The sequence below is a fragment of the Watersipora subatra genome, chromosome 6 (assembly GCF_963576615.1).
Source record: "Watersipora subatra chromosome 6, tzWatSuba1.1, whole genome shotgun sequence".
In the NCBI taxonomy this organism is placed as follows: Eukaryota; Metazoa; Bryozoa; class Gymnolaemata; order Cheilostomatida; family Watersiporidae; genus Watersipora; species Watersipora subatra.
Genome location: NC_088713.1, coordinates 39,268,221 through 39,283,034, shown reverse-complemented (window position 1 = coordinate 39,283,034; position 14,814 = coordinate 39,268,221). Strand labels below are relative to the sequence as shown.

The 14,814-nt window shown below is 34.5% G+C and overlaps 1 long non-coding RNA gene across 2 annotated transcripts in view; it reads right to left on the bottom strand.

Annotated features, from left to right (window-relative positions):
- LOC137398570 (uncharacterized) overlaps positions 1-9,346 on the bottom strand; it is a 31,655-nt gene extending 22,309 nt beyond the window's left edge. The window contains exons 1-4 of one of the 2 annotated variants that reach the window (XR_010978966.1): positions 9,161-9,346; positions 3,019-3,167; positions 1,452-1,632; positions 56-183 (exon numbers count right to left, since the gene is read on the bottom strand). This is a non-coding gene — a long non-coding RNA (uncharacterized lncRNA). The remainder of the gene's footprint in view (positions 1-55; positions 184-1,451; positions 1,633-3,018; positions 3,168-9,160) is intronic. The other variant, XR_010978967.1, reaches the window with a different exon arrangement.
- Positions 9,347-14,814: the final 5,468 nt, after the last annotated feature.

The following is a 14,814-nucleotide window of genomic DNA, read 5'->3' as shown; positions in this document are numbered from 1 at the left end:
GGTAGTTTTTGAGGTGCCCTGCTAATGTAACATTTGCAGTCTTGTATAAACGTACCACTTCCAGAAAAGCCATGCTCATATTTTCCTTGTTTCATCTCAGAGAAGCTGGTAGCTCCAGCAATCTCTTGAACTTGTTCTGGAGATCTTTTAGCACCCATGAACTAACCATGTGCCTACCAGAATCTACAATCACATAGAAATATTTAAAATTGGTAATAAAAATGGTACTGATGATCTGAGTAAACGATCTTTCCTTGCAAGAGACGCACTTGCATTTTAATTAAAATTTATAAAGAAGAGTTAATGGAGATGAGAACAGATATCCGATATTAACTGCAATTGTCATGTTTTGACTAAAACTTTCTTGCCTGGTTGGTCTCTGACCACTCATAACTACAAAGCTATCATAGTGTTTCCTTATGTCAAGTGGGTTCAAAGTTTTCCAGTGCAAACGAACTTGCGTGCTATTATTTCAACAAATCGCAGTAGCACTGTATAAATCTTCCAATGATTTACGATGCACTCCACAAAACCAAATTTTTTAAGGTAAACTCACTTTCATGTCACGGTCAGCTTCCAATTCATTTGTAGTTAAATACTTGCACTAAGCTAGGATGTCTGCCTGCAATTTGTTGCAATGCTGATATTTTTTGTAACTTTACTGGCATCAGTTTAGCAATGTATTATAAATAGGGATTCATCAGCAGTGAGTGTTTCTATAATGTTGAATAGCGGTCTGAGAGCAAAATTTTTCACATTAAGTTAGCAAAGAGAAATATGGTCAGAGGCCTTTGAATTTCACCGTTTCTATGCTTTAGATTGGAAGCAACTCTGAATCCATTTGAAGCATGGAAAGTCTTGGTATTAGTCAGGATTGGTATTGGTATTGGTTACAGTATATAAGTCTTGACTTTCCAGTTTATGCACCACACAGGAACGAAACATATCAAATAGCAGCGACACTTACAGTTACAGGTTCTAAGCTTTATTTTAAATTACCTATTTTATCGTGATAGCCCGTTGGAGTTATCTTATATTTTTCAATAGAGATCGCATATCTTTCTAGTCGCACCAGCACAAAGTTAGCCTCTACCAGATTCAAACTAATGCAATGAAAGAGTCGCTAGCGGATAAAACTTAGCAAGTCAACGCAGTTATCCAAACAAATAACACATTGGAGTTATCTCATGTTGTTCCATAGAGTTAGCAATGCCTACTAGTAGCTCCAGAAAAAAGTTAGCTTTGATCCGATTTGAACAAATACAGTGAGACAATTTTTTACACATCAAACTGATCATACCCACTCATGAAAGTTCCAAAAATAACAGCACATTGGAGTTATCTAATTTTCCTGCATAGAGTTAGCATTGCTTACTACTAGCACCAACACAAAGTTGGCTTCAATCAGCTAAAAGTGAATATAATAACACTCTTTAGCAGACCATGCTTACCAAAATAAGGTCTTCATAATAAACGAGGTGAATGTGTGGCTGGTCCTTTATCCCCAACATGTGCTCAAAAAACTCAAACAAGTTCCCAAATGGCATTTCATCAACGTAGAAAAAATATTTTAACTAATTTGCTCAGCGTCCTTTTTTCTATCTTTCCAACTTCCTGTTTAATCATGTCCCACTACAAACCAAACAACAATACAGTATGACATTTCAATTTCTTGTCAAACTGAACTCACTTATACGCAGTTAGACTCAGTAGCCTCTATTCCACAGGAATTACCTTGACAATACTTTGTGTTATTATTTTGTCTGATATGAATATGAAAACTCACAAGTTCAAATAGCAACCCTCTAGCACACATGTAGATTCTAGCTAGTCCACCCAACTCAGACACGCAAGATTTGTTTTAAAATTATGAAGTTAAATTTAAAAGGTTTAGCAAATTGAATTTACCTTAAGTTTCTACATTTACAATAAAAGTATATAAATACACTTAAATTGATATGATCTAATTTTCAATTCCTTGCATCTAGCGACTAAAAATATGAGTAAAAGTTGGAATTATCTTCTTATGATAAATATAACCTCTAGCTGAGTTAGGTGACTTTAAAATTATTAGTTGCTTGGTCCATGAGAAAGCAACTACAAAACATCCAAGACTTGAAGAAAACCTGCGATAGTAAATTATTTAAAATTGCTGGTGGCTAACAGTTATTTGTAAAAAAGTTTAAGAAATTACAATTTTACTTTTATTAAGTAAATGTCATCGGCAACATACCAAACAAACTTTTATGCACCAAACTTCATAACAGATTTTGGTAACTTTCAAGGAAAACAAAGAAATTTCATGCATGGAAAGACAACTACTGTACTTAATGGCTTTCTTAAAAATCTTACCATCTGATACTCTATGTGAAAATACGATGGGCTGACACCCTTTGGCGTTCTGAGAACCAAAATACAGAATGATAGTGTAGAAAGAATGTAGCCTTGGTAAATCCATAAAGCAAAACATAGAACTCAGCATGCAAAGTTGACAATGGCAGCTGTGGTAAGACAATAGCTTTACATTTAGTTAGTGTAACAATAAACACAGATCTACCTATTAATTCGAAACTATGGAGAGATATTAATCTTTGTAACCGTTTTAACAAATAATATTAATTAAAGAGGAAATTATCTTTGTAAATCTTGTTAATTTGTTAGAGTTAATATTGCAACAGGTTAAACTAATATACCAAATGTTTCGTACGTGAAAGAACTGTTAGTGCTCATAAGGCATGCTGATAAAGCAGAGAGAGAGTAATACTGTGCACAATTGTGCCACAATATTTAGGTAGTTGATTAGTTTGAATGTTAGAGTGTTAGGTTACAAAGCCGTATGTCATCAGTTAAGATTATGTGGGAATTAAACTTGTACATCTAACGGTAACTTCCGACACGTCAGGGGACATACACACTCCTATTACAGTAAATACTTGCACCCTGGCAGACTTCAGGACCATGTAAAATCATAGGGTATGTCAATAAAGCACGGATAATAACTATATGCTCAATGTTTACCATAATAAGAGCCATGTATGTCCATCTGAAGCTAGAGTTTGATAAAAGTAAGATTGTATTGGGCAGTATCGGAACTCCCAGCCATCAGCTCTGTAGTCAGATATGCTCACCGCTACACCAATTGATCCAACCTCTAGCAAATAGCAACCCTGTAGTACACATGGAGATTTCAGCTAGACCGATCTGCTTACTGTGATTGCATAACAAAACTTTTTTTAAATTTTAAAAGTAACTTTAAAAAACCGGGCAACTTGATTTTAGTATAAGTTTTTGCATTCACAACCAAATTATTGCACACTTATAAAAAAGAATTTTTCTAATTTTCGACTCCTTGCATCTAATGATTACAATTCAGAAGGAAAATTTGAATTGTCTTCTCATGATAAATATAACCTCTAGCTGAGTTAGGTTACTATAAAATTAGTAGTTGCCTCGTCCATGAGAAAGCAATTCTACAAAACATCAAAGATTTGAAGAAAACTTGCAATAGAAAATTATGTAGAATTTCTGATGGCAGTCAGTTAGTTGTACAAAATCTATAGAACATTGATTATTTTACTTATTTATGTTAAGGAAAAGTCATCTCCAACTTGTTAAACAAGACTTTCATGCACTTAATTTCATTATAACTGATTTTGGTAACTTTCGAGGGATACAAAGGCATTTCATACATGGAAATACCCTAGGACACTTATATTTCGCTGGTATTTAGTTTCGTGAGTAGCATACAGAGTAAAATTTCGCTGGAACTTAATTTCGCAGCTCTGATGAGTGCAAAAATATAGTGATGTGAAAATAAATGCAATGGAACAAACGTTAGATTCCTCAGGTCCAGTTCACTGGTACGAAATATTTTTCAATTTGGGACTACCGTACTGTTTGGACTATAAACCGCACCTCTATATAAGCTGCATGTGCTTTATTTTCCAAAAACGATAATAAAACAATACATAAGCCACACCTTACTATAGGCCGCAGAACTAAGGACTGAGCTTTTTAACGTGGCAGCAACTTTGCCATTTAAAGCGGAACAGTGCAGAACGGCACAGCTTCGTATTATCCGACGCTTTTTAAGTTAGTGCCTAACGGGACAGTACCGTGAGGCATTGTTTCGTATTTTCTTTCACAGCTAGAAGTGCACTAATTGGAGATTCCCGTTAGTGCGCCCTAGCGGTGAAAGAAAAAGCCACAGAATAAGCCACAGTGATTATCCGCACCCTTGTAGGCCTACCTATAAGCCGCATGGCTCAAATCATCAGAAAAAAGTAGCGGCTAATCGTACGAAAAGTACGGTAGTTTGTATTTGTGAACCGCAGGTAGAAATGTGTAGGCGAGATCAATAATGCAATTTGATCGCTTGCTGCAGTTTGTCTCCTGGACTATCAATGACGTCAAGGTCCCTGCCGCAGTGACTGAATATGTTGTACTAATATTAGAATTCAAGTATTTATAGCACGTGGTGCCGCGGTGGCCATGGCCCCGGGTTGTTATTGCTTTTGGTTGGTAATAAAATTCATCACCACAATAATTATTATTCAATTTTATGACTTTCCCTACCAGACTGTCATCCTCATCAGTTACAAATTCAATGACTAAACTAATATCATCATCTTCTTCATTTGTCTAGGCTTTTCCAAAAAAAACTTATTATCTTAATCTGTTTTGCCAAGCTGCTCAGTCGGTGTACTAGCTATAATGAGTTTAGCAAAACTTGCCCAATGAGCCAACCACACACGAAAATTGCCTGAATTTTTAATATGACGATCTTATTGTGAATATCATTGAAGAAAGCCATTTATTTTCACATTTTCGCTCGTTCGTTATGATAGTTTAGTTTCGCTCATGAAATTTTCGCGAGAGGCTGTTGCCGCGAAAACGCGAAAGTTAGATGCCACGAATACATAAGTGTCCTAGGGTACAACTACCGTAGTTAATGAATATCTTTACAATCTTACCATCTGCGACTCCATGTGAAAATACGATGGGCAAACATCCTTTGGATTTCCGAGAACTAAAATACAGAATAACAGAGTAGAAATAATGTAGTCCATAAACCCATAGAGCAAAACATAAAACTAAACATACTAAGTCGACAATGATGGCTGCGGTGAGATGATTAGTTCACATTCAGTTAGTGTGATAATATACACGGAACTACATATTAAACCAAAATTGTGAGGAAATATTGTTCTTTCTAACTGTTTTAATAAATACAATAATTTATAGAAAAAATTAATTTTTTCAAACAGTTTTAATTAGTTAGAATTAATATTGCAACAGTTTAAACTAATATACAAATTGTTTCTTAAGTGAGAGATTTGTGACAGATCATACGGTGGGCTGATAAAGCACGGAGAATAAGGCTGTGCACAAATATTCCATAAAGTGTTTAGGTAATTAATTAGTTTGGCTGTTGAAATGTTGGGTTACTATTAGTAACCCAACATAAGGCTTAGTAACTTACTAAGCCTAATGTCATGGGTTCAAATTTTGTGGGAGAGAATGTTTTACATATGGTAGCTTCTGACAGACAGAAGGAGCTACAACTGCTACTACAGAAAATACTCATACCCTGGCATACTCCAGTACCATGTAAGATTATAGGGGAGCCACTGAAGTTCAGAGAATAACTAACTCAAAAAGGGGAAGAGTTTGTCATCACCGAGTTTTCTCATAATAAACCGGAAACAAGTCCATTGTGCAGAAACGTTTAGACTCCATGTATTCAGAATTACCTTGAACTAGCATGGACATAGTCTCCCATTTAAATTGGGTTCTTGAAATTTCTCTCAAGTTTGTAAGTTGACAGAACTTCATAAATATATTTGTTTTTTTACTGAAGTCTTTAATACTTAGGTTTTTGATAATAATTTTAAAATGTGTTTTCACTCCTTATAAAAGTTAATTTATTTGCTAGTTTTAAACCCTTCTGCACTGCACTCTGTAACATGCAGCCTCACCTGGGCTTTACTTTTTTATAAACTCACTATCAGTAAACTTTGTGATGCCCGGCAATTATTTCATTTTTAATCAAATAATCAGCAGGTTAGTGCTTAAGAGGCTGGTTGATTGTAACCAAGCAGAGTTTATAGAAACCAGTTCTGAAACCGAATATTTTAGTGGCAAAATGCACGGATTATACGGGTGAAGTTTTTGATAAAATCAGTAGAAAATGTAAAGGAAAACATAATAGGAAACGGATATTGTTTAGACAGACTAACATACACACATGCGCACACACACACATACACACACCCGTACATACGCACACACAAATAAAAAACATACACGCATGCACAGAAAACCACGACAAGGGTTTTATTATTAGATATTAAGTTTCTACAGCAATGCAAAATTCAATAAATTCAATAAGTGAATAAATATACTTTAGAAAGTTTTTAAATAAATAAATTTAAAAATGAGTGAATTTGTTTAAGCACAGTAAAGTTTTATATCAGATGTTTTATTCAGATGCAAGTGAAAGAGATACCACAGAGAGTATTCAAACCATTGACCTACCACTTTGTAGTACACAGAACTGGCCACTATACCATAATTGACTAGCAGATAACATAAATTAAAAGGAATTTATCTTTTCAAATCTTCCTAATTAGTTAGACGTAATATTATAACAATTTAAACTGAACTACAAATTGTTTTGAAGGTGAGAGATTGTTGAGAGTAACCACTTCACCAATTGCTTAAACTTCTAGCCAAAGCCACAGAATAGAGGCTGAAGCCCTGCTACTGCAGGAAGTTAGAAAAAACCTGGCATGATGCTGGATTCTAATGAGCAACAATCAGCATAAAGGACTTACACTAACACCTGAGCAAATTAACGATCTGCTGACCTTCCAGGATAGTTGTACATTTAGTTATTACATCTGGTGATTACTGATTGTACACCAGACTCCAAGGGTAGTAGTAATGATAAAACCATAGTAAGATAACGATTGGTCGCCATATGACAGGTTGATACGCCAAATATTGCTGGTTTCATTCCTGAACAAAGTAATCTGCTGCCCAACCTCAAAATGTGCCTTCAAAGAACGAACACGGCTCCTATTATGTGAAGGCTAGTACCCTGGCAGTCAACTGTGCTGTAAGAGGTCGTCAGGTGTGTCAATATAGCCTAAAGAGTAAGCGTGTTATAGGTATTTCATGATTCTGAAAAGTGATTCATGGTGTCCGAAAGGTGAATCATAGTGAAAATTTAAGTGATTGTGTTCAAACTTAATGTTGGAAGTTAAAATCCTGTGAGGTGCAATACTTTTTGCACTCTTTTTCCATGACTGTACACAGACTGATGCAGCTCTTGTTATTGTAGAAACCAGCTAAAGTATGTCATACGATGACGCTAAGTTTTATAACTTCTGTGCTGGTTAATTCAAGTAACAGGACTGGTACTTAGAGATAAACTCGCGCAAAATTTTAGTAGATTTTATTACCAAGTATTGACATTTTTCTATCGGTTGCGATTGATTTTGAGCACTTCAACCACAATCAAGTTGAGATGATTTTAACCTTGAAGCGTCCTGGCTGTTAGATCACCTCAAGCATCGAAAACAATAAAAAATAATATAATAATACTGATATTTTGTGATACAATTTACTGAAATAGTGTAAAAGTTCACTACTAAGACATTCAGTAACAGAAACTGATAAACATGTATATGCTTTTTTGAATAAAACCAATCTTTTCTCCCGATATAATGCAGCTATAAAGAAAGAAAGGCCATTCTGCTGCTTGTCTGACAAGCCCTTTTTAAGCTGAGAACTTTTACTATAATAAGAGTCGTGTCTGTCCAAAGCTACTGTTGCAGGTTGGGAAAAAGGATTGCATCGCAGAGGGTTCGATCCTGTAAAATTCCACCCTGCCAACCTGCTACTAAAAATTAACTAAACATAATTACAAGCTCATATTTGATTAAACAAAAAGAATGAGGCTCTTACTTTGAACAGTTTTCAGGTTTTGCTAAGCCTTTGGGAGAGCCTCAAATCAGTAATGGGAGTTGAGCATTCTTGAAGAGAGGAATAGTCTTTTAACCCGTTATGTGTTCCGAGGTATTTAAAAAAACATAGTCTATATTTCCATATAGTGTTGATTCCTAAAATATTTTTTTTAATTTTCAAGTTTACATAACTTTATAAATATAACCATTTGTTACCGAAATAGTTAATATTTAGGTCTTTGATGTCAGAATTTAACTTAGTTTCTACATCTGAAAAAGTTAGTTTACTTGTTAATTTTAAATCCCTTTGTATCCCACTCCGTAAGATGCAGCCTCACATAAGCTCAAAACTTTCATAAAATTGTTAGCAGTAAGCCTTGTGATGTCCGGGACTTCCTACATTTTTAATCAGATGTATGCAGGTAGGTGTTTAGGAGGCTGGTTCATGGGAACCAGATGGGGTTTTGATAGCAAATATTTGTAGCCACCTGGTGGGAGGTAGGGAAAATATTGGTGTGAAGTTTGGATGAGTTCGACACCCATGCACACACACGCACACACGCACGCACGCACACGCACGCACACACACGCCCACGCACATACACTCACATAGAAAACTCCAAAAGCGCAGATCATATGAGAGGGAAATTTAAATAAAATCAGTAAAGAAATATGAAAAAACAGCAATCGCGCAGACTACCAATGACACCCATACTAACACATACAAATGCACACACACCTACATACACTTTCATACACACACTCGCACACACAGGCACGCGCGCACACATGTACGCACACACACAAACATGCACAGCACATACACACAAACGCGCACAATTTATGCATGCACGCGCCTATGCGCATCAATGCAAACAAGCACACACACAAATACACACATATACTCACACACAACCACACACATACACGCATGCACACATACAAACATACACACATGTAAGAATGACACAGTAGGTTTTATTAGTAGAGATTAGTAATTTCCTGTATCAATTAAATTTTGAATAAGTTTAATAATTAAATAAAATATACTCTGGACAATTTGAAAAGGTGAACTTTCAAAGGAGGGATTTAGTTTTAGTACAGTAAACTTTCATATAAATTCCATTTCCTTATGGGAAGAGAAAAGACACCCCAGTGAGGTTCCCTACTATTGACCTATGATTTTGTACCTACTATTTTCATGTAGCTTGTCAACAATAAGTCATCCGACTTAAGCTTGTAGCAATTTAACTCCTCATAAAAGACACCAGCATCGACAATCATAGCTGGGAACTTTACCGAACCATCCTCACTAGTGATCTACTGGTTGATTGTCCTGCCACCTTTAAAATGTACATGTACTTCCATTTCTTCTATAAAAATCTTTAAATGGCACAAAAAATATGAAGTTATGATTAGAATATCAGATTTAAATTCATTGTTGTAATTATTTAGTTTTCAATTAATTTGCAGAGTAAGACTTTCTACGTACCAAGTCAGTTTCGAATAAACATGATTATTGTGGAGACGTTCAGAGAGCTAACTATTGTTCTATGGTAATCTTTACTTCACTTATAAATTATACACGCTGCATTAGCTTACATAATAACAATGCATACAAAGTGAAGGTTCCGCTAAAAACTACTAACTAGAATTTAGCAACTAGCAAATCAAAACTAACAACTAGCAAATAAAAACTAACAAATATTTTGTAGCAAATAAAAACTAAAAACTGTCAAAAAGCTAGTAACTCTTGGAATTTACCAAAAAGCAACTAGCAAATAAAACTAGCAAACCAGTTTTACCAGATGTACTTAGTGAGAACTAGCAAATGCAAGCTATTAACTAACTGGCGAATAGCGAACAATACTTGGCAACTATCACTTGGCTAAAACTTATGAATAGTTCTATGATCAAAACCCTAAAAGTATGAACAGATTTAAATTTCTAGAAAAAGCTCATGATTAACAACAGGTGATACTAGTGTGACTTTAACAGGCAGCCATACTCACTGTATGTGGTAGTAGAGGTGGTCATAGAACTGAGTTCATGAGTGGATGTACTAGTTCTAGAAGAATCTACAAATCAATGCAGAGCACAAGTGTTAAATTTTAATGTTCAACACATCATTTTCTAATCTAACCAATTCAATCTGTTGAAAAATGGAATGAGTTTAAAGTTAAGGTTTGGAGTCATCTGCATGCTAGCACCAGGTGAGGCCTGACCAGGCAAGAGAAGACAATTCCCACTATTTTCAAATGTAACACATTTGAATGACAAAACAATTACACACAACCGCTAAAAGTACTATACTAAAATACATTAACTTCAAGTTCTCTCTTCAGAACTTCTGCAGGAATTTGATGGCCATTTCAGTAACAAACCTGTTGTTAGCTTTTTCCTGTTTTGCTAATGGACCGTGCCATTCAGTTCTTTTCCAAGACAAATAATATAGCATAAGTTTACACGACAACCAAATACATGAAAAAGCTTGCCATTTACATTGGAAACACCCTAGAAACAAGAACAGCTTTTATGGGCAGGCTAGAATCTGTACAATTGCTATATGAAATAAGTGCAGTCAACTTTAACATACAGGTTATCATTATAATTACACATAAAAGTTAGTACACAAATTAAAATTTCAAACATTTGCAGCCATACTAATTAAACCATAATAAGGAAACATCATTACACAGTAGAAGGTCTTAGATGAGCTGGCATACCCTATAGATTAATTATGGCTTGCCTTAGTACCTAGTCACAAACATTGACCACAGATCACAGAGTCTACAGATTCTACCATAATTTTGCCACGATAAGTTTAGGATATCAGGCTATGATTTTGCAAAAGCAAACACAAATTTTGTTTTTACTCATAATGCACAGAGTAATGACACTGTTTCATTTTCATTTCAGGATAAATAAAAAGAAAAATGGTAAACATTGACCTACACCTATTTCTGCTAGTAGAATCTTTTCAACATTTACAACATTTAACATTGACATCAGATATTTCTGATAACTATATTTTATATTAGATAATGGTGGTCTGCTTATTGGTCACACTGCAAAAAACAGCATTTTTAGTTTTCAGCCAGTTTCGGGAAACTTAAAAAACTAGTCACAATTATGCGTGCTGTGCAAGGTCTTTTATTCTGTTACTTCATATGCAGACACGGGTTGACATGAGGAACCACATAACCATCACTATACTACAGCCTCCTATGGAAACATGATTGCTTGTCTGCACAGAATAGCCTTCTGCACTGGTTCAGCCAGTTGCCCTACACTATCATCGTACAGAAATTTGGTATGTTTACGCTATTTATAAAAGTCTGGCACACAATGTTTGGACTAGTGCCGATTTCGGTAGCCTAATTTATGTGAGGTGAAATGGTACCGCTGGTGAGATGGGGGGGGGGGAGTGTAAGCCTCAAACTACTAATATTTCCATGATATATTGACTCACCTTTTGTCTAAGTAAGGATGACCCATAGAAGTAATAGTAGAAATGAAGGTGAATACAAGCAGATGTAGAACAGAGATGAGACTATCCTATCACTGCTCTGGTGTGTCTGTAAACAACGAACAAAGGCAATCACTACATCATTCTATTACTAAGCGATGCGGAACAATAATTCACAAATAACATTGTTTACATTTTAAAGATTTGTAAAGAATTCAACAACACACAAAACCACTTATGCTAGTGATTTTGACTGTAGAAACACGCAGTACATGTTCGTAGTTTTAGAAACTGGTTTTGCATTAATCATAGCAGAAATGATTGCAGCATAAATGAACCTGAAAGGCTGGAGTAAAATGTTCAATAATTTAGTGAAAGTCCTATTGTATAGCTAAAGCAGATGTTCTCCGTTTTGCATTCTTCTCAAATGCAAATTTCTCTGTGAGACTTTACAAAAAATGTGATTATAACCATTTGAAAAGGCTTATGGTTGATCAGTGTGTAAAAGACAAATAATAGCAACACTACCAAACTCTTTGTATACATACACAAACGAGGCTAAATCTTACCAGCCCACACCGTATAATTATGATTCCAAATAAATACAGTACATTTATATTACTAACCATATAGACAACTCGATGTGATATTGTATTATTTTTTGTAAACACTTTACCAAATGGTGCTTTGGATCCTTGTGTGCTATATGTAATTGTGTTAGTTGGTTATTGTCTACAGCCATGGAGTTGTTACATCACACTACAATTTTAAAAATTAGGTATGAAGTACACAAAATAATAATTGAGAAATCTATGTCTACGATGTTCATGAGTGTCTGTGAATTTCATATGATTTGTCATGTCATTCAGTCATTCATTAATAGTCAAATAGTTGCTTTCATTTACTTTAATATACAATCGACTTACTTTACGCATTTATAACAAGTACTGTGCTAGATTAAAAGTATGCATTCTCAACTTCATATTCCAAAAGTTTCAAATAACGTAGATTGCTGTGTTGGCGCAAGTTCTCAAGTTTTATTTAAATAACGATCATCCTATAGTTACCCTTAAAATATTGCTTTATTTCTCGCCGCTCACGTGAAGGAAAAATAACAACATATGTATAGCATTACCTCTGTTTACATATACGAGTTCCATGACATCCTAGGTTTTTGTTCTAGAGTGTCAGATGTGTCGAAAAAACAGAAAGGATATCATAGTGTATATTTAAAAACATATATTCTCTTTTTTACATACTTAACAGTCAAAAGCAAATTCTATGTTAGAGGCACACAAAATGTGAAAATAATCAGTTTGATAAGGCTTATGGGTATGCAATGTGTAGCAGGCAAATAATAGCAATACTATCAAAATCTTTACAGACACACTTTTAAGTCTCCCAGCCCACACCATATATAGATCAAATGAGCACAGCTCAATTAAATTACCAACTACATGGACTAATGTATAATATTTCATTAATTTTTGTAGACTACTTGCGAACTTGTGATGGGAGCCTCTTTCGATGCATTTAATCATGGTTTTTGATTATGGCTCAAAGCAATAAATTGTTATGCTATAATGTACTCAGCAAAACTGATAGGAAATTAAAAAAAATTAACAAGAACAGCGCTTTATGCTTACGAGTTTCATGAGTGTCTGTGAGGGTCATCCGATTTATCAAAAGTCATTTAACTCTAATAGTCAAATAGATGCTTATATTTACTTTAATATAAAGTGTATTTACTTTCTTCAATGATGAAACGTCCTTAGCTAGATTAGGACTATACATTCTTTAATACGCCTTCCAAAGCTGATAGATCATGTACTCCTGACAATATTTAAAAAAAGTGAGTATTAGCATGTAACAAATTTAAAATGTAACATTAGTTAAGTAGCAAATAGTATCCAACCATCAAAACAGCCATGATAAACTAAAAACTTTAGAATGACCAAACAGTGAAGAAGTTTTTTTAGTAGCTGTAAACCTCATTGTTTATACAAACAGTAAAAAATATTGATAAATTAAAACACTCTAATTTAAAACTATTAGATGTTTGTAGTTTTACAAGAAAAAAATTTACTTTTCTGTTTAACCAGATTACCTTGTTTAGTACAGCAAATAAACTCGCTCCAAAACAACTAAAGTAAAAAATGCCTATGTAAAAAGGTTTAATAGATTTTCAATTATATTTCTATCAAAGCATAAATCTCTAGTAAAATATATAAAACATAAAGGGAATATACCAAGTTTTGGTAGCAACAGAATTTTGAATAATGGGAATAGTAAAAATTCTGGACTATTGAAAGCACGAATGCATACTTAGTTATAAATTTTTCAAGTTCGCTCCCCTGGTTCTTCCCAATTGCCTTTTTAGGGCCATCCAATTTATTAAAGGGTGGTTAAGGTCCATCAGCTATCCACTCAGTTTTATATACACTTTAATGCACTTACTTCAGTCTTGAAGAAAAAGTACTTAGCTTGGTTAAAAATAGAGTTTCTGCTTTAGTATGCCTTCCAGAGTGGATAAGTCTTGTGTTTCTGCCAATTTATAATTTATATTGATGTCTTATCTATTTATAGTTTAAAATTGCATGTCACTAAATTGAAAGACAACTATGAGCAACTAACAAATTAAAGACTGTCCTACTACCAAAAAACCATTTCGTAGTTTAAAAGTTTAGGATTGCCAGAAATTTGAACATTTGTAACCAATAATTTTAGATTAAAACTTAATGCAAAGGAAAAGTTGAGTTGATAAAATATACCAATCCAACAGGATTGAGTTATTTTTCATGTTGCAACAAGCTAATCATACTAAATACTGTGATAATCAAACATGAAATACGAAGAATAAACTATGTGAAGGACAACTGAAGCAAGCTATGTAAAGCCATGATATTAGCAGAAGTATCAACTAAAGTCATCATTACAAAAGCTGCTGTTTGATAGAAATATGTTTAGTGCATCCTTAGAGTGGTACCAACACAAGGTTCTCAATGTCGGTGCACGTTCTGAATGCTTTTGAAGCGGTGCTCAGGTACTATTGGTTTATTCCATCATTAGAAACAGTTTTTTGGCAGATTTGATAAAACATATCAGTCTTCATGTCAAAGTGGTTCCAGTTACTAAAACTGGGATTAAAAATTGTTGTGAATGTAATACTTCATTAGACAATACATGTACCTCACTAACACAGATACCATTATTAAGTAACATCCTGCAGCAAAGCTAACACTTGCTGTACATACATACACATGAGCAGAGCATAACGGATGAATGTTGTGTCGCTATTACTGCAACTAAGTGTGTAAGGTCAGTTTAACCTCTATTGTAAAGACTTGCATGCTTGAGTGGTTTGACCATAATCCT